The 21,951-nt window shown below is 39.8% G+C and overlaps 1 long non-coding RNA gene across 1 annotated transcript in view; it reads right to left on the reverse strand.

Moving 5' to 3' along the window:
- The window catches only part of LOC105095265 (uncharacterized), a 743,648-nt gene that overhangs the window by 585,875 nt on the left and 135,822 nt on the right, over nucleotides 1-21,951 (reverse strand). The gene's annotated exons all lie outside the window — the stretch shown is intronic.

Raw genomic sequence — 21,951 nt, forward strand, 5'->3', positions numbered from 1 at the left:
CTTATAAACAGGGAAAAAAAACAGGCTCTATTCTCGAGTGCAAAATAGAGAGATGGAGGGAAAGAAATGCCAACTTGACCAAAGAGTTAGGCCAAAATGTATTTTTTTTATAAATAAAATCTATGGCATACATCAGAAGCAGAGAACTGTAGAGTCTGCTAACTTGAGAAGACATTGGCAGGAGGCACTGAATCAAACAGCTAGACACCCCCAGGAAATTATAAAGCCATTTTTCAAACAGGTTTTCACACTCTGATAGGAAATACCAACCCCCACCCTTACAGGACACTCTGCACCCAACCTGACTGACTTCCAAGCCAAACTTTCAGTCTCACACCTACAAAGGACCGGATCTAACAGGAAAATCATTTTTATATGGTCAGAGGGCTGAGTAAGCCTCTGACTCTCCAGCCTGAGAGATCAGGGAGCATGTGCTTGGAATATTTTCTCCTGAGAACCTTTTCTTTCCCAAGGGCGGCTAGAGCAGCAGTCTTGGCATTGAAGAAACTTGATGAGGCTTTATGCCTGTGATCTTTGACACCAACGTGCCCTCCCTCAGAAATGCATATGCAAAATAGAGTCTATGGACTGTACTAACTCACTCCCCAATTTCTGTGGGTGGTTTGTAGGGACCTAGGAGATATGGATGAGTTGGCCACATGCTACAAGTTGGCTCTGAATGAATAAAAATACAGCCGGTCTGGCAGAGAGATGAGTACATACACCACAGAGGTATTTAGGAATATGCCACCTAAGCTATAAACACTGAGTAATGGCCACAGCATCTGCAACAATACATGTCAATTAAAGTGGCCATAAGAGTCATGGCGTGGTTCTTTTCCACCATCTTATTGGGAAGAAAATAAGGAAGGGTGAGAGGCAAAGACGGAGGGGAGGTGGGAGAGACCAAGAAGTGAAGGCAGATTTCTGTTGACCTAGATGCAGAACTCATTTTAGATCTTTATGTAAGTTTTTTAAAGGAATTAGAATGGTTTTATTTGTTCCCTTTCAGAGCAAGTTTCCATGTTCTCCCTTCTCTTGTAGATTAAGAAGTATATGAACAGTAAAAGAAAAAGTTTTCCGGAAAGCATAGTTAGAAGTAAATGAATGGGGATCTAAGGACACTTAGAACCTTGTGGCAGGTGACTGAGAGAGCAAAATCTCTCCTGCAGGCTTGTACAGTCTCAGTTGACTGAAGTCTGAAAACCAAAGGTTATTAACATTCTCAATGGGAGAAAAAAAACAGAAAGTCTAACTTTAATCAATTGATAAGCCCATCAGGAGGGGTGAATTTTCCTCCAATTCATGCTAGAATGTTACCTTCAACCATCAACAGTCTTAATGATACTGATTCTAACTAACTGGATGATACATCACATGAACGCTTACCTACCCCTTTACAAAACCCTCACATGTTTTTGAGACTTTCTGAACAAATTCATTTGAAAGGGCAAGAAAGAAAAGAAAAAAGAAAAGAAAGAGAGAGAGAAAGAAAGAAAGAAAAGAGAAAAATAAAGAAAGAAGAAACGTTAGAATTTAACAAGAGAACTGCTACATCTTTTAATTCCCTTTATGGAAACAAAAAATACAATAATCCATAACCCATCACAGCTGCTTGGCTAGCATTACCAATTACCTTCAGAGATACTTTTCAGATTTTCACAAGTTGGCATAGAAAATTTTTAAACCAATTTTCTTAAAGAGAATTGATAAGCTTTATTCCTTTTAGGCACATGATGATGTATTTCACTTAACTTGATATAAAATTAAGGCTTTACATAACTGAAGGAAGAAGGAGACAAGGATTAAAAATAAAATACAACCCCAAACAACTATGATTATTTTAAAAATCCTTTATGTGTGTTAGGTTTTGATATGTGCTTTTCCTTCATATTTGAATACGGGTGTGGCAGATTCACTGGAATTCACATCAAACAAATAAGAAAGTTTGTAGCGAAGCAAGAAATTTGTATGATCTCTCCTTGTCCCCAAATCCAACTGCTCCCCCCTAACCCCGAAAGCTCCCTGCATTTGGGGAGAATCTACTGTTTTTCAGACAACTGCAAGGTTTCCAAATAGGTAGGTAACTGTATGGCTTCCCAGCACCTCTGCAGGTAAAGTAAATAAAGGAGTTTAGAAAAGTGACAGCACTTCAAATAACCAGATTATGTGGAATCAACAGGAAATGCTCAGAAAGTTAATAAAGCAATTACTTAAGTGGAGTGAGTGCTGGATGAGGAGGGTGGCAGAGGGCGGAGCTTGAGATAATCACGGTGGCCATTACCCCTGATATGGATAAATAATTTAGAGTTGGTGAAACAGTTATCAAGCACATCACTGCACATGCCAGCCCTTCATAGACATTCCCATAGGTGTCACTTTAAACTGTCTTTCTTTTTCTTTAAACAGAGGAGTGTGCCTCCCTCATCCTCACCTGTCTGTTTTGCCAGTTTTTGGATTGTCTCCTGATGCTCCCGGATACGTGTGAAACTGTGTGTACCAACTTGTGCTGCCCCTCTCACAGGTACCACCACACCTCGGATGAAAGCCACTCCCGGAATGACTGTAACTGCAACTGTGACATGGACTGCAGCCTTTTTGAATCTTGCCATGAGACCAGCGAGTGTCTGGAGCTGGCCATGGAGATTTCAGAAATCTGTTACCGCTAGCGCCACAAAGTAACCACATTCCAGCAGCCCCTTTGGCCCCGAGGGGAACGTTCCATTAGAGTAAGACTGTGAATTTCATGTGCTGAAATGTAAGGACTGTACACACTTCTTGGATGCTATAGACCATTTTATTCTGCACCTGTCTGGGAAAGCTAGTATTACCAACTCAATGGTCTTATTCCAAATTTCCCAACTGCATGGCTCGCTAGTAAGATCTTGATCACATGTGATGAACAAATCTTAAATACCTCTTAAATGCCATAGGTACAAGATGTTTCTGGACTATAAAATAGCATGTGAAACCATTCTGTTACTGCATTCACTGGCTTGCATCGTGGATTCAAGTTCATTCACAAATTCAGGACAAATTAGTGCATTCTGTTAGAACTGACATACATTAGCTCGTCTTTCTAATGGATTCATGCATAAACATTATGCATTGTTGGTTATTATTAATAATGCATTGTGTAACATCATTTTGTAATTAAAAATTTATTTATACAGTCTCTTAAAATTCACTTATATGTACAGTTTCAGTAGGAAAGGGAATTAAATGAATTAGAAACCATGTTCCTGTAATTACAACAGATGTCTCTAAGACATCTCCAGTGAATTCTGAATATGCTGTACTTTGAGAGAGTACTGTAATTCTAGACCATATTATTATATGTCTATGACTATGTCATAACAGGTGATGCATATTCTTAATTTGTTTCAGAAAGGCTTTTCTTTATTCTAATAAGCATAAACGGGAATTATGTGCAGGTTTCAAGAAAATGACCCCAGATAATCAATTCCTCATTTTCCTCATTTCTGTTTGTCAGGTACAATAAGCAGCAGGATATTAAAACAGAATCATTTCATTTTACTAAACTATCATTTGTGTAGGCACCCAAAAGAAATACATGAGCAGATATTTATTCAACACTAAGTTTCCTAATACAGCATGTGCTTCAGATACCCTATTTTTTTCCTTTTTCTGACAATTCAAGTAATTCATAATTATGTTGAGCACTTCCTCATACTTAATAAAAAAAATTTTAAGATATGATATAAACTTGGAGAGTGACTTTCAACTCAAACAAATGAGAAAAACAATTTGTGGGGAAAACACATCTCAGTTGAAGTTACCTAGTTACCTTGGAATCTTTACTTTCGTAGGCATGGCACTGTTTACTAATGTGTGCTTAAATTTTCCCATGGAGATACCTCACTATATTCATTGAATATAAAAAAGCATAATATATCAATAATCAAACAAAGAACACAGAAGTGAAATGGAAAGTCAACGGAACTTTTTAAAGATCTAGGCAAACAACAACAACGAATTCTAAAATACCTGTGTTTGCCTGACTTAGATTAATTCTGGGCAAAAGCAACATTAGTTTTGTTTCTGTAGTAAACTAGCACATTTTTCTACTCTGCAATAACTTCCTCAAAACACTGAAAACTATTCATCTTCTGAAAATACTTTTAAGCTGCCCATAAAAAGGCAGTGAACTGCTCCTGTCTTGTTCCTGAGAGTACAGCGCATCCATGGTGAATGTGGGCTTCATTCTTGTTTGACTATCACATTATCCACAAAGCACAGAGCACATCAGCACCGCATCCTCCCAATCCCCACCACCACTGCCAAACTCCTTATGAAATACTGCAGTCTCTCTGCTTTTCAGAAGCTCAGGGACAACGCTACACTCAATGCACAGAAGTTGCAGATCTCTGAGGGGGGAAAAAAGTAAATTCTAAGGAAAGGGACCTAGAGCTGCTCTTATCCAATGTTTTCATTTTTCAACAGAGAAAACAGAAGCTCCTCAGAACTGACTTACCCAAGACCATGCAGTGAGTTAACGGCAGTGTCAGGAACTCTAACTGGTGGTCCAATTTTCTAAGTACCCTGCACCACTCCAGGATTCTCCACTTCTTAGTCCAGCTGGTACACAGTGGTACAGCTGTTCCAATTGTTCAAATATTAAAATGCTCCCAGACTGGCTCACAAACAGTTGCTACTGTGAACCTCCTTAGAGCTTTCCCCATACTGCCTGCTCCCTGGCCCCTCTCCAAGTATCCCCACCTACCTCCCCCTGGTCCAGTCACTCAAGGAAGAACACCTGGACCTGTAGGGGGTCTCTGGGATTTTGGCCCAAAAATAACATACCTGGTGCCACTGATAAGACCAGGCCATATCACTGTTAAATAAATGATGTTGACCATCATCCCTTTATCCTTTCTAGTCTACATACCCTCAAATTGGGCAAAGATTATGCATTTCAAATGTGAATGGAACGCTTGTCAATTAGAGACCTAACAATTGTCAGGTCTTATTTTAGATTGTGGTCAGAACACTACAAGAGCATTCTGTGGCCTCTCTTTCCATGGTTTGTTAACTTGTTCCTCACTTTCAGAATTCACCATGTTACAACAGGAAGGATTGGTTATACAAAGTGCGAAATCTCTTTCCTTTATAACCAATAATAAAACATCACCCTTTTCGCAAACATGAATGGCTCTTTCCACTGAATTCTTACACAATAAAACATACCTAGCTGGCACAATGCAATTGCAGAGGTAAGACAGATGAAAAAAGGAATGTGGTTATTGATTAAATACAAATATCAGAATCTGAGAAGGCTCAGATTTTTTTCTGCAGTGAAGAAGGTCTGAGATTACAAAAAAAGATAATGTTTTTCTTTAAGGTTGGCTTCTTAGGGAAAAGAGTATTCTGATTTAAGGAAGCACATTAGATAAGAGAGATGTGAGAACATACAACCTTCACAGGGAATCCAGAACAGGGATTTTCCCACAGCTATATAACCAGATAAGTACATTGTCTTTGCTTTGCTCAATGGATTTTTATAAAATCACTGCTTCTCTAAAAGCCTACAAAATATGGAAAGCCATGAAGAAACGAAGTTACATTTCACTTGCTAATGAAAATTTCCCACTACATAAGCTGATAGGCCTACAAAATTAATTATCAATGCTGGACAAAGTTAATAAAGCAAAAGTCACTTCAGTTTTTTTCCAAGGGAGCAACACAAGATATTCATTCAAGGGAAATTTACAAATAGGAAACAATCACATGAAGGCATATCAGCATTTTTTCAAGGATACATGTATAGGTGGAAGTGTCTGAAGGACAGAATTCACTATCCAATGCCTCCAAATTTCTCCCTCTACAAAATGGAGCAAAAGAATAAAACATACACTTAAGTAAGGTAGTTTAACTAGAGGAATTTTGCCTATCAAATGCTAAATTCACCCAGGCTACACAAATTGATAACCTGTGATAAAATTATAAAATTTACATACTTGGTTTAATAGTGTGTTGGGTATTCTTTGAAAAAGATATCTGAGTTTAAACCGAAACAGTTGCCATATATAGCCAGACTCATGTGAGCTGTTTAGAAAGAAAGAGTACAAAATAATTTTCTGGGGATTACAATCAACACTGGACTAAAATTATATTATTGGGCTCCTGTACACAGATCTAGACAGGTCCTAACATTACCAGGAAGGAGTCCAGAATGTGGGGAACTGTGAGGAATGGAGGTAAAAGCAAGACCTACATGAGGATATGGACGGAAGTGCCGCCTTCTGGTCTACCATCCTGATATGCTGCCCAGTCCTGCTTGTGCCACTATCTCTGAAGCAGTGATTCTCAATGAGGGGTGATTAGGCAATTGTTCAGCAATGTGTCTGGAGACGGTTTGGTTGTCACAACATAAGGAAAAAGGATGCTACTTATATTCAGTGAGAAGGAGCTAGGAACGTTATTAAATATCCTACAACACAACGGACAACCTCCCAAAACAAAGAAACAGCTCTGAAAGCCTTTCTATCAGCCTCAAAGAACCATCACCAAACTGACCTTGAAAAACTGTTGGAGAGGGATTGCCAGATAAAAAAGGGATGCCCAGTTAACTTTAAATTTCAGATAAATAACAAGCAATATTTTAGTATAAGCATGTCCCAAATATTGCATGTGACATACTTATATTATGAAATGATTCCTCACTTATTTGAAATTCAAATTTAGCTGCTTGTCCTATATTTCTATTTGCTAAGTCTAGCAGCCCTAGTTCAGAAGACTCCACAATTTGAAAAGGGATCCCGGGAAGTGCTGATCCGTCAGCTCCCTCCCTTCCTCCAAGAGGGGAGACTGTTGATCTCTTTGCTCAGAAGCCAGGACATTCATTGGGCCACGTTTTACAAGGAGGTTAATTTAGGTTGCAGGAACCTGGCTTAAAGATCAGATCCAAAGCAGGACAGTCATTTTCCCTCCTGCCTGAGGCTGATGCTGGACCTACAGTCTTGGACTAAGCTGGTCATCCCTCGTTTTCTCAGCCTTACGTCTCTGTTGGCAAGTAAAGAAGCACTTTAGTCAAGGCCATCTCGATTAAAGACATAGCAAGCAGAGGTCTTCACTTAAGCCTTGATATCTAAACCATATTTTCTGATTCAGTCTTGGCTAGAAAGACCTGTCTTGATAGGTGCATGTCTCGCTAGAAAGGAAGTATGTTCCCCTTCTAGCTATTTCCCTGTCCATATAGCTCCCTCTGCCAAAATTCTATAGGAGAAAAGAGAGGAATATCAGGGAGAGACTGAGGCATTTCTTGAACCTGGACTGCAACACCATGTGCTAACACCTGAACTGCACCATGCACTCTTAGCATACAGTTAGGAGCAGACCAGAGAGCCTCAAAGTGTTCCCTTTACTACATTATTCTTATTTATTTTACAGATGAGAAAAAATATAAAATAGAAAATATTTAAGTGCTTTATATACATTATCACAATTCTCTAAATATTCCTTAAAACAGGCTCTATTAGCACCCCCATTTTCCCAGGGGAAATAAAGATATAAAGAAATTAAGTAACTTGTCCAATGTCACCCATCAAATAAGTAATTGTCATAAGGCTTGAACCCAGGTCTGGGCATATCAAAGCCCATACTTTTAATCACTAAGCCTAAAAGTTATACATAAGAAAAATGAGCGAATCAAGATAAAGTTCAAGTGTTCACTTCTAAAGCAAAAGCAGTCAGAAAAATATAATGACTAAATTCAAAAAAACTCATTCGCTGATAGTAAATGTTTTCAAAGTTGTTATTCTATGCAATGACGAGAATTTGGAACATCTTCAAAATGCTTTTAAGAAATGTACCCAATAAGTAATACATGCAAAGTGAACATATTGCAATTTAATTTTTACGTCAGTAGCTTTGCCCCATTCATTTATGGTTACAAAGGCTTACATTATAGTGCTCCATTTTAGCAAAGCAACTTTGATCTCTGCCTCAAGAGCCCATCCTGCACACAGAACCCAGGCCAGCCCCTCATCAGGATTCCAAGAGAGCCTTGATTGTTTTTAATCAGTCAACAACACTACGGTCAACCAAATACATTCTGATACTTAGACCTTTTATCTCAAAAGCTATGCAGAAACCAAGGTCACGATAACCTCTTTTATGGCTTATTGTTCCTCAAATGTACTTAGAGTGAATTTACAAAGCCACAAAATTATTTTGTGGATTCAGAGCTTTCACTAGGTTCAGCACTCTCCGACATCCTCTTTGTTTCCTCTTTCAGCACTTTCTGCCAAAGGGGTTTCACTGAACATCAAGTTCCCGTAAATTTTTTTTTAAAAAATAAAATAAGTATATTGAACAAGATTCTCCCAGCAGCTAAGCTACCCATCACTTGTAATTTAGGCTCTTCAGAAAGCTGCATTAACATTTCAAAACATCGCTGTACAGCTTTGCAATGTGAGGGGCAGGTCCCTGTGATAGGAGAGGAAGGCAAGAAGGTAGGATGGTCCAACGCCATCACTCTGCCATTGTTACAATCAAGTAACTGCTGATGTGGGCACGGCAGCACAGCACCCAGCTCAGAGGGCAAGTTTGGGGAACTGGCCCTGGAAGAGGAAATAAAGATAGGGCTCTGAAGGATGCAGAGCAGCCTCAACAGATCCACAAGCCTCATGAAGTTCCCTCCTAGCTCACTTTTTGGATGACTCTCATTCTAAGCAATAATAGGCATAAATTCACAGTCTCGATCTACTAGTAACACTTTTACAATAATGTATTAGCCGTGCATTAGAAATAATTTTGAGAATGAAAGTGTCTGTAAAGCACCAAAAGCCACCCTGCATGCTACCAGTAGTACTGGTACAAAGATATCAGGAAACCATAGATGCAATAAAGGCAAGAATGAGACAAACTAGGTGACCAGTTGGGAGGTGACTGTCCCATTCAAGGTAAGACTTAGAAGAGGCCTGGACTAAGGGGTTGGTTGTGAAGTGAGTGGCTATGGGGAAAGAGGAAGAGGCAGGTTTCATATCTAGAAAGGGCCTTGAAAATTAGTTTGCGACTGACTTAGGAGCAAATGAAAAGCCACTGCAGAATGGCAGGGAATTATATGATTAAAGTGGTGTGACAGGAAGCCAAACCATGCTGCTGTGTACAGGACAAATTAAAGCATGGAGGGACTGGAGACTAACAAAGGAGCAACTGCAACAAGGGATGGGGTGATGAAGGCCTGAAATAGGATGGTGACAGGAAAGACAAGAGGAAAGAGATGGATGGGAAAGAAATTAGAAAAGGACCATTAGTCCCTTCTCAAACTCTTCTTATTTTAAGACTCAAATATTCCCTACTGTCTATCACGTATATGAGTCATGAAGCCATTATTTTCATTAGGGAAGAAACGGGTTGGGGAGGGGAGAGTTTTATTCCAAGTGGAAAGTCAAGGTATATTTTTAACTACATTAAGCCAGCCTTCTGCTGCTCTGCACACTGATGTAATTCCAACATAAAACATAATCTATAATATTCTGGGGGAACAAATCCAATTCTTGGTCATATAAATTTTCATATAAGTCCATCACAATTCATTCCCAAAACATCTCATTCTCTTTGAAAGCTGGAGCTGCAGCAAGTGATCAAAAAGAGTAGTTTAAAATTGCTCTGGAATTTCCAGAGATGCTAAATCTAACCCGGCCGATGGCGCAGGACCAATCCCCCAAACTTTAAATCAGAGGTAAAGCGTTTTATGTTTTAAAAGATATATTCCTCAAAGTTTACTGCAGTGTATTAAAGTCAAATGTGAGTTATTACTTACCAAATCTGGAGCTGATGTCTCCTCTTGATTACCCTAGGTAGGCGAGAATAAGTATCTTCCAACCAACATATTTTTTACCTTTTCATCTGCCTCTTGCTATTTACAATAGAGTGAAAAATAATAGCCAAGGAGTGACTTTTCAGGGTTGGACGAAGTGCAAATCCCATCTGACTATAGCCTGAATTGTATCCCAGGCCCCTGGCAAGTTCTGCTGCCTGGGGAAGGATAATGAAAGCTCATTTCTCAATAGCTGGGTTGGTCCTGTAGGAATAATCAGTGAAAACCCATCTGATGAACTTTCAGCACATTTGCATTGGCTTAGAACCTAGTGTGTATATGATTGGTCATGCTTGAAATTTACTTCTTTCTGCCCTCACCCTTCCTTTCTGCAAGAAAGAAACGGCGACGCCATGATCACGATGCCCTGTGAAACCCCAGAGCCAGTAGAAAATTTATAATACCATATAAACAGAAAAAAAAAATTCATGTCAATTCTTCTAGTGTTATTTGTTGTCAACATAGCAATTATTCATAATCCAAGAGTCTTCCTAGGAGCTGAGGGAGGTGGGAGAATGGAGGATATCCTTTGGTTTAAAGTGATCTTAGATCATTTTTCTGTAGGTGTAGTGAGAATGCGATTACCAAGGCATTCTGATTTAGAGGAACATTAGCCAAAGATTCACCATCCCAAGGGCCCTCTCTTCTGGTCTTTGGGGGTGTTTGGGCTACCAGGGCATTCCTGCTCCAGAATGCCCTATTATAATGTAACTCTATTCTATTACATGGCTTTCTATTAGTCATATAAGTGGATAAGAAGGTTGAGATCTAAAGACAGACATGGATTTGAGTCCTTCTCCACTATTAACTAACAAAATGCACTGAGTTGTAGCTAAATGTCTCTGAGTCTCAGGTTCCTCATCCATAAAACGTGGTTATTAACACTTACCTCTGGGTCAGCGTGAGGAGTAAAAGAGATAACTCAGCAAAATCTTTAGTGCAGAGTCAGTCCCTAGAGTACATTCACTAAAATTTTCAGCTGTAATTGTTAGTAGCAGCACTACCTAGCTCATTTGTTTCCATAATACACAACAGGTATTTATGCTTCTGCAATATCCCACACCATAACGACTTTACCAATTTTCTGAGACAGAGTCATATGCCATCCTTTTCATTATTCCCTGCTTGCTCTCCCAGTTAGTGAGCACCCCATCTAATTCTTACATCTCTTTATTTTCCCTTCTCTTACGATATAGTACCCTCTCTTCTCAGGATTAGGTTAACAGTTACTACAGTAGAGGATTTTAATAAGCACGTATTATGTGCCAAGCACTGTCTGAATGGCCTTTCAAGTATAATCTCATTGAATTCCTCCACAAGCTCTGAGGAATATCTTGTCCCCACTTTACTGATAAGGAAAGTGAGGCTTGCATGATTTGAATAACTTTCTAATGCCAGGGTAGTATGATGGTAGAGTAGAGATTTAAACTTAGCAATTTGTCTGATTCCAAAGCCCATGCTGTTAACCACTTAAGCTGCAAGACGACCATGGCTAAAGTCCAGACTGGCCAATGTAAAAGGGTATGCAGAGGGAGGGTTTGCCTTCCTCTTTAATCTGGTGGCCAGGACTTTAATGTGTCCACTTGGAGAGCCTAATATGTTCCCCTTGTTTTGTGGGGAAGAAGTGGCCTAAGTTATGAACTGAGATTGTGTCTCTGATTTAAAGGCTATATGGTGGTGAAGAGTAAACAGAATGTCCTTAAGTTCACACCCAAGGGCCAGGGGAGGACTCCCTGTAATGAATAAATACAAGGATGATGAGAGACAAATACTAACTTGCTCTTATGATTACACTCCATGAGTACTACTCATTCAACATCCTCTTGACATTTATTTCTCATCGCTCCATGGAACAAAGTTATAACGTGGAAGCTTCCTGGGGCTCCTGTGTGATGATCACATCTTATTTCAGCCAAGAAAGGTCCAAGCAGTTCAGTTTTCTGATCCTCTGCACAACCACCCTCCAACCTGCCACCACCAGTTAGATCCCTTCCAACTATTATGAAACTATTAGGTTGGTTTGTTTGTTTGGTTTTACTAAAACCATTGTTATTTTTCAAAACAAAAATTCCATCATTGGATATGAGGAGAACGTGATCAGGATTTGATTTTCTTTTCTAGTATATGGTCCTACAAGGTAAGGGAAACTGCATTTTCAATAAATCCTCTGGTTACTAGAGCCTATGAAGCCTTGGGTGGCATACGCTGTGATGAGGAAAGGATCTCTCTGAGTTTCAGGTAGAGTACTGAGGTGATGATGGAATTAAGGGGTCAAGCAGATCACTGTGAAGCTCCTGGCAGTGGTGGGTCAAGATTATGGTCTCACCTACTTGAATGTCCATGGAAGACTTTAAAACAGAAGTTAGATGTTGACTTTAGGTGGTATGTTCTGGATCTGCTAAACCGGATTCTTTGGCTTGCCATGAAAAGGGGTTTCTAAATGTAAGTATCGGAGACAACCCAGGGGTTAGCCAATATCTAGATACTCTCTGCACGGTTTTCAATGCTCTGCCTAGAGGAACGTAGGAAACGTCTATCACTGAAGAGTTCTAGGCCCGAAAGTTGCTACGGTCCCATAATCAGGAGGAGAAAAGGCAGAATGGACATTCACAGCTACTGCTGAGCACCTGTGTGAAACCCTCAGGTGAACATTCCAGCACGTGGAAGAGGTGCTCTGAGCCTTTTTATTATGACGCCTGTGGTTAGATGTGCGTAATGGATGAAATTTTAATATGGCCCCTCCTTTTGTGAAAAATCCAATGAAGGCTTTCTTTGGAATGGAGGCAAATTCACGCTTTGTGGGGCCTGATAACTTAAAACTTGGCAGAATCTTTTTAAGAATCAAGAATGCAAAAATAACTGCAGTTTTTTTTTTCCTGAGGTAAACAACAAAGTCCTACCTTAGAGCACAGGGAACTACATTCAATACCTTAACTCTGCTGTTCTATAAAACATATTAACGTGCTGAAAGGGGCTCAGCACAAGAGAGCCCCCCTCCCCCCGCCAAAGAGTAAGTGTCATTAGCTTCAAGGTAAAAACTGTTTCTATTTGGGATACGAGAGAACAAGTTTTTCTGCAATCTGTGATGGAGATCTAGACATCACAGAGCAAACAGCTTTACATCTAATGAGAAAGGGTCTCAGCAGATGTGCATATGCTAGTATCGTCTTTTGATGGAGACAGTCCTGTCTTAAAGGAAAAGAGCACAGCAAACTTGGCCCACCTGGCTTCCTAACAGTACACAATGCATTCCATTAGTCTCATCTGACAACTTGAGAAGTAAAATACAGCATGCCAAGAGGTACCTCAGGCTCCATTTCAGGATTCTTCCCAAGGATTCCCCAGAAAGGTGACATAAATGCACGGAATTATTCCAGCAAGTGCTTACAACTAAATTATTCAGTGAGAGCTGAAACTCCAAATTTCAGTTCTAACTTACCCTACTGCTTTCATTTCCTCTTTTACATCTTTAATTTATGGTTGTCGGAAAAATATAATTAGTTATTAATCCTTAGGAATTATGTGCTCTAAGCATGGTAAGAAATCAAAAAAGGACTAAAGTGGAGGAGAAAGAAGAAGAGTTAACTGGGAAAAAATCATTCATAAGGAACATCTAAGTAGGTGCGGGCTTAGGCACAATAATCCTAAAAATGAAAAAGAGACAGTATTCCAGCATTTCCCTAAGACTGTTTGGCAGCCCAGTAGTTTCAAGCAGCTACACAGTGGAAGAAATATTCTAAGATCGAGTGGTAGATTATTACTCCTTCTTAGAGACTCAGAGGGCATATTAAAGGCTCTGAGAAGTCCTGCAGTTAAAAAAAAACAAGTGTTTAAGTCAGCATTTCCCAAATACAGATTAACCAAAGAATCATGTCTATTAACTTGAGACACTGCTTTGGCCTTTTATTTAATATTTCTAAAGCATCACGCATGATGCCCTTCAAGGGGTATTATAATTCTTTCAGATAGTTACAAAAGACAGTTCTTCAGAGAAAATCAAATGACCCACCCCATCTTTGTAACCACACTGCTTCAAACAGGAATCTGCACCAACATGGAACACCCATCTGCTTTAGTTCACAGAACTGAGATTTGGGAATCTTTTCAACAAGACATCCAAAAGAAGATTTTGATTCTGCGACGAAGAAGTAGTGACACGCTCTCTCTTCTTATCTTTCTCTTTGTTTCATGGCAGGCAACTTGCTCTCTCCTGCTCTGTCTCACCATCCTTCAAAATAGATACCTACGCTCTTATTGTTTTTTAATCTGCTCTCAGTTTGAGCACTGGGAAAGAGCTCATGTATTTATTGATGCAGTTCACAGGAATAAAAAAGAGTCACAACTTCGGGGGCCCTTACTCACATGATGTTATGTACATCATGACTAGCTTATTTCAAGATGGCTCTACCTTTCCATCAGAATTCTGGCACCCCAGGGGATCTTAAGTATCTGCTGGCTTTCAGGGAAAGCTGCTCCCAAAATAATAAAGAACTGTAACTTACATATTAATTAGTTAAATCAGAGATTCGGATGCATATTCAATGATTCCTCTGTTTTAGAAAGGCATGTTTTAACCCTTGAGAAACTCCCTGCTCCTGGAGTATGGAGATTTCTCTTTAACTCCATTCCGGGATAAGTCATCTTACACAGGCCAATGACAATAGAGAAGTGGGTGATACATTTACTCTGGGAATATTTTGTTCTTCACAGTTTCTGAAAACTTTTTTAAAGGACCAGACAAGTAAATTTATAATGTATATTCATAATGATCTCCTTGGGCAAGTCACTTAAATCTCCGATGCCTCGATTCCCTCATCTAAAACATGGAGTTAAAATATGGAGCTCGAACTCAGATCTCACAGTTACAGCAAAGAGAAAATGAAAAAGTACATGAGATGTCTTCAGGAGAGTGGCTGGCACGAACCAAGTCTTCAGTGAAGAATAGCCATTTAAATGCAAAGGTCTGAGGAGGACTCAAATGTCTACTTTTACCTAAATTGTCAGAATAAGAAGGACTTTTTATGTTCAAATATCAGTTCTGATTAACTCTCCTGTTAGAGTCTTTTTCTTTTGCGTCGTTAATAGATAGGCTCCAAAAAAATCTGATTAGTCGATTAGTCCTTTGAAATTATGAAATTATGAGCCATAAGCACGATAAGGAACAACAACAACAAAAAAGGCTACCGAGAAGGAGAAAGACGAATCATTAGAATCATTAACTATTAAATGTCCATTCATAACGAACTTGTATGTAGGTGGGAGCAAAGCCATAGTTGTTCTAAACTAGCGAGAAATTTACATCACTAAGAACGATTCTGCCGTTTCCATTACTTGGAACTATTAGATTTATGTTTAAGTAAAATTGAGCTAAATTGGGCTCCTGTCACATTTGAGGGTCTCACTATAAATTAGCCCGTGAAATCACTGAGATGGAGGTGAAATTTCCAAAAGCTTAGTCTTCTCGGGGAAAATGAACAGACCAACAATCCCTTGGCGTTAGCTCCACCCAACTCCAATCTGTTACTTTCACATCCACCGTCAAAGGCAAGCTCTCCTCATTCCAATTGTACCCTGAACGCTCTCCCCCATAAAATACGGTTTAAAGGCCAGCTGCAGTGTGGAGCCTTTTCTCGGAGCCTACAGTTTCAAACAAACGACTGGGCAGAAGCCAGGATCTATATGGGCTCACGAAGACTGTAAAACATTTGGTGCGGCGTGGAAAAAGACGCCCGAGAGCTCTGCCAGACGTTTTCAGCTTTCTTGCACCTGTGCCAAGTGTTTTTCAGCTCCCCTACCCCTTTCTTTGGAAAGGGGGGTGGGGTGGGGGCTGGGGAGATAAGCAAGCTTTCTGAGGGCATATGCCACGGGAACTGAAAAACTTATTACCACCATTAGACACTTGTTTCTTGCCCAGTCCCTTCTCTGAAGGCAGCATGAGGACCTCCAGCCAACCTGAGTACTGAAATTTTGAGTATTTGAGCCCACTTGACATTTATTTCATCCTATCACACATCATCACGGATTCTGCAGACCACCCCCTCCCCCAACATCCCCCTACCCTTCCGGCAGTCTGTCTGAAATCTCTTTCTTGAACTCTCAGTTGAATCACCCCTGCCCATCACCGACACCAAATTGCCAGTTATTTCAAGGAAATAATTTACACATTGAGACAGTTTGTAATATGCAAAAACGTGTGGGGAAGAAAGTATATGTTTCTTAAAGGAAGAGCACCCAAAATGTTTTCGGATGAAAGTGTGAAAATGTCTAAACATAGATGACATGATACAGATCATGAGAAAGTCAATTTGAAATGATCCTGGAACGTTGTGATAATGTTTTCAAAGAAGGAGAATTCAGGGGAAGGGAGATGCTTCTCGGACCCTGCACAGTAGCATTGAGGATAAAGAGTTCCACCACGGGGTACTTATTCCTATGCATTTTTTCAGTTAATTCAACAACTTATGAATTGTTTTCTCCATTTACAAATAAGGAAACCAAGGGTTGAGAAGATTACATCACAGGTCATGCTTCTAGGAAGCTAGCCTTGGACTTGATCCCTGGTCTCTTTATCTCTGAGCTCTCACTGTTAGCCAGGCCACATTCCTCTCCAAAAGAAGCCCCTTCAGCCCTTCGAGTTGTTGATGTAAGGGAAATCACACACAGAGATTCATTCCTTTGGCTTAAACTTGGATCAAGACAAAATACACAGCTTTATCAGCCACTTTACCTGATCAAGGTTGAGAATATTTGATCCTTTTCTCTGGGCGCATTTTACTACATAGGGCAGAAGCATTACTGGGCTGCTGCAGATGGGAATGGAGCAAGAAGAGAGCAGCTGCTGGTGGAAGGGATGGAAAGGAGTCTCAAAAGTGGAGGGGAAAAGTAAATGTTTCACTTCTTTGCTCCTCCAATGAGCACCCATTGCTCCCTAATTAACACCAAGCTCCTCATCATGACTTAACCATGATCCTTGCATAAAGTCTTCAGCCTCAGCTGAGTAACAGTCAGTCTCCCCAGTTCAAGGAGCTCTTTTCTACCTGAGGCCATCTGCATTTGTATTCCTTCATCTGGCTAGCTTTAATCAACCCTTCAGGTCACAGATTTTTACTCTCTCCCCCTAAAATCTCAATCTCAATTGGGAGGCCTCTGTTTCACTGTCTCTTAGCACTTTTCTTTTCCTTCCTGCTACTGGATTAAATTTGTAACTCTGTAGCAAGGGCAGGAAGAATGTTTTTTATACACCACTGCAGACCCCACAACGGTATATTCCTTGTACATAGGTGGCATGGATTTAATATTTGGTGGAAGAATGAATAGACATAGGGAAGAACAATCCACCTTGGTCCTCCCTGATTGTTCCAGGAGGAACAGCATGGCTGAAAGTTCAGCCAAGGACTCAAATACTTGCTTGACTGGATGCTAATGCAAGTAAAGGAGATTCTTGCCTACGTAAGTATCTTAAAAGTATATAAAAGAGACTCTGTCCTTTTAAAAAAGCTTCAGGTCTTAGATACCTATCTTCTAAGGCCTAGGTGTTATACATACAGATATATAAAACACCCATATACATATTTATGAGTGTGTGTGTATATATATATGTGTTCTATATACCATCTATATAGTATATATTATGCATAATATACATATATATTAGTAAAGATCAATATGATTATTATTTTGTCATAATTATAATTTTGCCATTAGTTATTATAGTAGCTCCCACTGGCCTGAGAACTTGCTGTGTGGTAGGCACTGGCCTAAGCAACTGATATATATTACTTAGTTCAAGCTTCATAATAAAACCATGAAAAGGGATTAAAACCTTCATTTTACAAAGAATTACTGCTTAGAACAATGAAGACAATTGACCAGGATTCTTTTAAAGCTAAGATGAAAAGTTGAATGTATTCAAAGCCATTTATCTTCAAGGACAACTGACTTCTACTTCATAATTCCATCATTCAAAAACTCAAAAAATAAAAATCAAAACTCCCTCCCCTTAACCCATTTTTCTCTTCTTTCACACACAGACCAAGCTTAAGTAAAACAACAAAAACCCATCCTGTGATAGGAGGAAAAAAGACACACACCAAGAAAATAAAGATCACAGGATAGTTGAAACTGCCCATGAATATCTTGTTACCACATTCATCCATCTGCTTAACAAGGACACCTTCCTTGTAAGTTGAACTTTTTCTTAAAGACTTCTGGATATAGTAAACCTATCATTATAATCCAAGATTTCATGTAGAAGCTTACAGGCTCCATTCAGATATAACAGAAGGTATTCTAACACCCAGGAGGCAGTTAAGTGAACTCTAAGTTTTCCTCCAGCTCTACGACACAATCATCCTCATACACAAGTAGAGACCTGACTAAAAGCAAAGCTCAGGGTGTGTAGATGACGATCCTGGTGATAACTGGCCTTCAGCAAGTAAGTCTAAGTCCCTCAGTAAAACGAGACATCAAATGCCATTAGTGGTAAACTCACCATGGAGCTTTGGCAGCTCAGTGGAGACAGGGTGGTGGCTGAGGGGAAGCTGAGTGGACAAGATGCTGGCCTGCTCCTCTTAGGTACTGTGGCCCCTCATGTGATGTCATTTACATTCAATGAACACTCATTCACCACACACCAAAAATACAATTATTGAGCATTATGCTCCAGGCAAAGTTTAAGGGGCTACAAATTCCCCTTCTAAAAAGAAAAGGAGCAGGGGGTTCAGAAGGGAGGAAGAGACAGAGCAAGGAAAAAAGACCAAGGGGCACTGATGAGAAACAGCACCATGACATTCTAAGTCACACGCTCACTTCACCTCTTGAGTCTCAACCTCCCCATCTTTAAAATGGGGATAGTTACCTTGCCTCAGGCTTCATGAGACTGTTAGGCTGTGTGACATCAGAGAAAAAAATAAACAAACATAAGATGAAACTGCTCTATCCATTGTAAAGGTCCTACTGCTGCTCCATGAGCAATACAAAAATCATTTTCCTAGTAAGGCAGCTAATATTTCTCAGCACCCAATCCAGGGAAGATTCAAGACCCCTGCAACAATACTCGCCGAGCTGGAAACTCGACACAAATGCTCCCTCCGTGGTACCACACCCCAGTTGTGAAACATTAGCCTTTCCTCAGTGTAACGGATTTTCTTGCAGCGACGGCTCCACTAACAGGCAGAGGTGCATTAGTGGGAGATTTATGCTAATACCTCAGCACTGGAAATCAGGAGCCTCACTATATTCTCATTCGGTCCAAGACAAGTAGCCAGGGTCTGTCCTTTAACAGGATTTCCAGGAAGGCTACTGCATCTTAAGAAATGCTGATTTGCTGGCATTTATATATTCCAGGAAGAGGGCTGTCTTAAGTGTATCAGAGCCTGGAGCAGAAAATTATTTTAATGCCCCCTGCCTCCCTCCACACATCTCCAGCATAAGAGAAGAACAGAAAATATCTGTTGGCTACAGAAATGCTGGCATTGGAGAAGAGGTTGGAACCATTTTGAAGAGCCCTCATAAGACAATAAGACAAGCGTCCTGGAGAATGGGGTTGCCATCCATTCCCAGCAACTGCTCCTAGGAGGGCCCTGCCAGCATGTGTAACGGCCAACTGGTTCATCTTGCTAACTATAACGCTCAGCATATGGGGCGGGAGTGTTTATAGATATATACATACACCATACATTTTTCACAGCAAGTACATATAGAGACCATCCAACTGTATATTTTGCAGACATACAAACACGCACATATATTGTCCATATGTTCAAACAATTTTTAAGCTCTATTATGAACAAATAAGGCTCTCTTTACAAAAAGAAGTTCCTAAAGGTACCAGAGTGAACACTTCAGAGCATGTATTTTAAAGATTAAAAAAAAAAGTGGGCCTGAATTTCAGCCTTACCTTTTCCAGGGATATGACCTCTTCTATAAAGTGGGAATAATACTGAGATCTTCCCCATAGGCTAACTGTGAGGACTACACGGGATTATGAATGTAATGTACTTAATAGCACACGATCCAGGATAAGGTAAATTCTCAACAAATGCTGGCATCGTTAATACTGGATACCAAACCAGGTTGTAATCACCAAAATTCTTTCAGAATCAAGAGAAGTCAAAACAAATGGCAAGATATTACACAGTGCCCATCTAGGGCTGTCAATAACTTGATGTCCCTTGTCTACTTCTAACCAGACTCCAGGCACACGTCCATCACTGTACTTCGCCTACTGTACCCTCCTCCCTTCATTAAACTATGACCTTCTGGAAGTCAGAAACAGTGTTTTTCATCTTTGTTTTCTCAGCTTCTGGATTAGAGACCAGTTCACTGTAGGTGCTCAATGAATACTGACTGAACAAACTTATTAATAGATGATATATCATATGCAGAAAGATCTGTAAGTCGGACAAGTCTGACTCAGTACATCAGGGAGATGCACATATGTAAATTATAACAGTAAAAGCTGATCTCTTAAAGAAACACAGATAAAGAGGAGTGTTAAAAAAAAAAAGACTGTGTTTACTTTAGATATTTCTTTCACTGAGACTATATTAGTGGACATATTTTAATTCGTCTTTTTGGGTAATGCCAAAGGACAAGTAGATGTTTGATAAAGTCCCACATCATTTTTCTTGCATATACCACCTGCTTAATGCATAATCTAAATGTTTAGCCTTAGCTCCTAAAGAATATACAGACCCTTTTTGAGAACCTGTGTGAATAATTCTTCCAGATATTACATTTTGTATGTTAGTGAATTTGGTGAATTCAAATTCCTACTAAAAATGTGGCTGCCTACTGCATGGACATATTATGGGTATGGTGAATCTGAGTCTCAGAAATATCACTGGATGAAAGGTGCTCCCGAGTGGCAACAATAAAAAAACAAATTAAGTGTAATTATGATATGCAAAGGGGTTTTGGCGGCACAGTGCAAAGGGCAACTGTGAACAAGCAGGACACCCCATCTTAACACTAGCTGTCTCTTAGGGGGTCACAGAACCCAACTGTTTACCATCATCAAAAGGGCATTTTATACTAAGAGTTCCTTGTTATAATGCAACAGTCCTGAGAAGCCAACAAAATGAAGTCATTCTAAGCCATTATCACCTCATCAGGAATTCATTATCTAGTCATTTGGCAGAGTTTCTGGAGAAGACTGCAGAGGGAATGGGGTAAGAGAAACGATAAATCCAAATCCTTAGATGATATCTATGAAGTCCCAGCACATATCATCATCATTTTTTTTTTTAGCACAACAAATTTGTGGACCAGGGTCAGCTCACAAAAACCCACTTCCCTGAGATGGACACTATGAGTTGTCTTGTCTACCCCGATCTACTCTTTTTGACTCTCTCTAAAGAAAACCTCTAATTTCAATCATGTATCCTCTCCCTCTCATATAGCTCAGGTGACTCCAGGGACACAAGTGAAGCTTCAGGGGTAGTGCCTGATGAGAATCAACCAATCAGTGTAAGGCATTTTCCTGATAACTCTGATTGGTCCAAGACTGGCCAGGTGATCCAAAGTGACCCATTCGGACTGAAAGGAAGGATTTATATATTAGGCTAAGGGGAATGGAGCTCTTTGTCACTATCATTGGCATGAATAAGGAACTAAGGTGCCTTGGTTGCTCTCGACACCAACTGATGGCATGATTAAATCAATGCCATCTCTCTATTCCTATCACTGGCAGAGAAGAGGTGACAAGAACTAAGGTCCCTGATACTGTTAAACCACTGTGTCAATTCAAAAGCAAACCTGTTCATCTCTAGATTTTCTGTTAAGTGAGATGAATTTCCTTATGCTTAAGCCAATTAAATACCAGCTTTTATAATATAAAAGAAAAACTACTACATTAAGTGTCCATATTGATTTTAAGATGTAGTTCAATTTGAAAACATTAAAATGTATAATGGGAAGGTGCGGGGCAGTACTTATTAAAATTTGGGAAATAAGCTATAATACAAAAATATGTTAGCATTGGCTTGGTTCATGATTCTGAAATTAGAATGTCCACTTAGGATTTATGAGCTCTAATTAGAAGTGGTTCCAGTCCGGTGGCTACTCCTTCGTAGATGGCAGCCTAAAAATTCTCAGACCTTGTTGAT

This window comes from Camelus dromedarius, chromosome 17 (assembly GCF_036321535.1).
Source record: "Camelus dromedarius isolate mCamDro1 chromosome 17, mCamDro1.pat, whole genome shotgun sequence".
Taxonomy (NCBI): Eukaryota; Metazoa; Chordata; class Mammalia; order Artiodactyla; family Camelidae; genus Camelus; species Camelus dromedarius.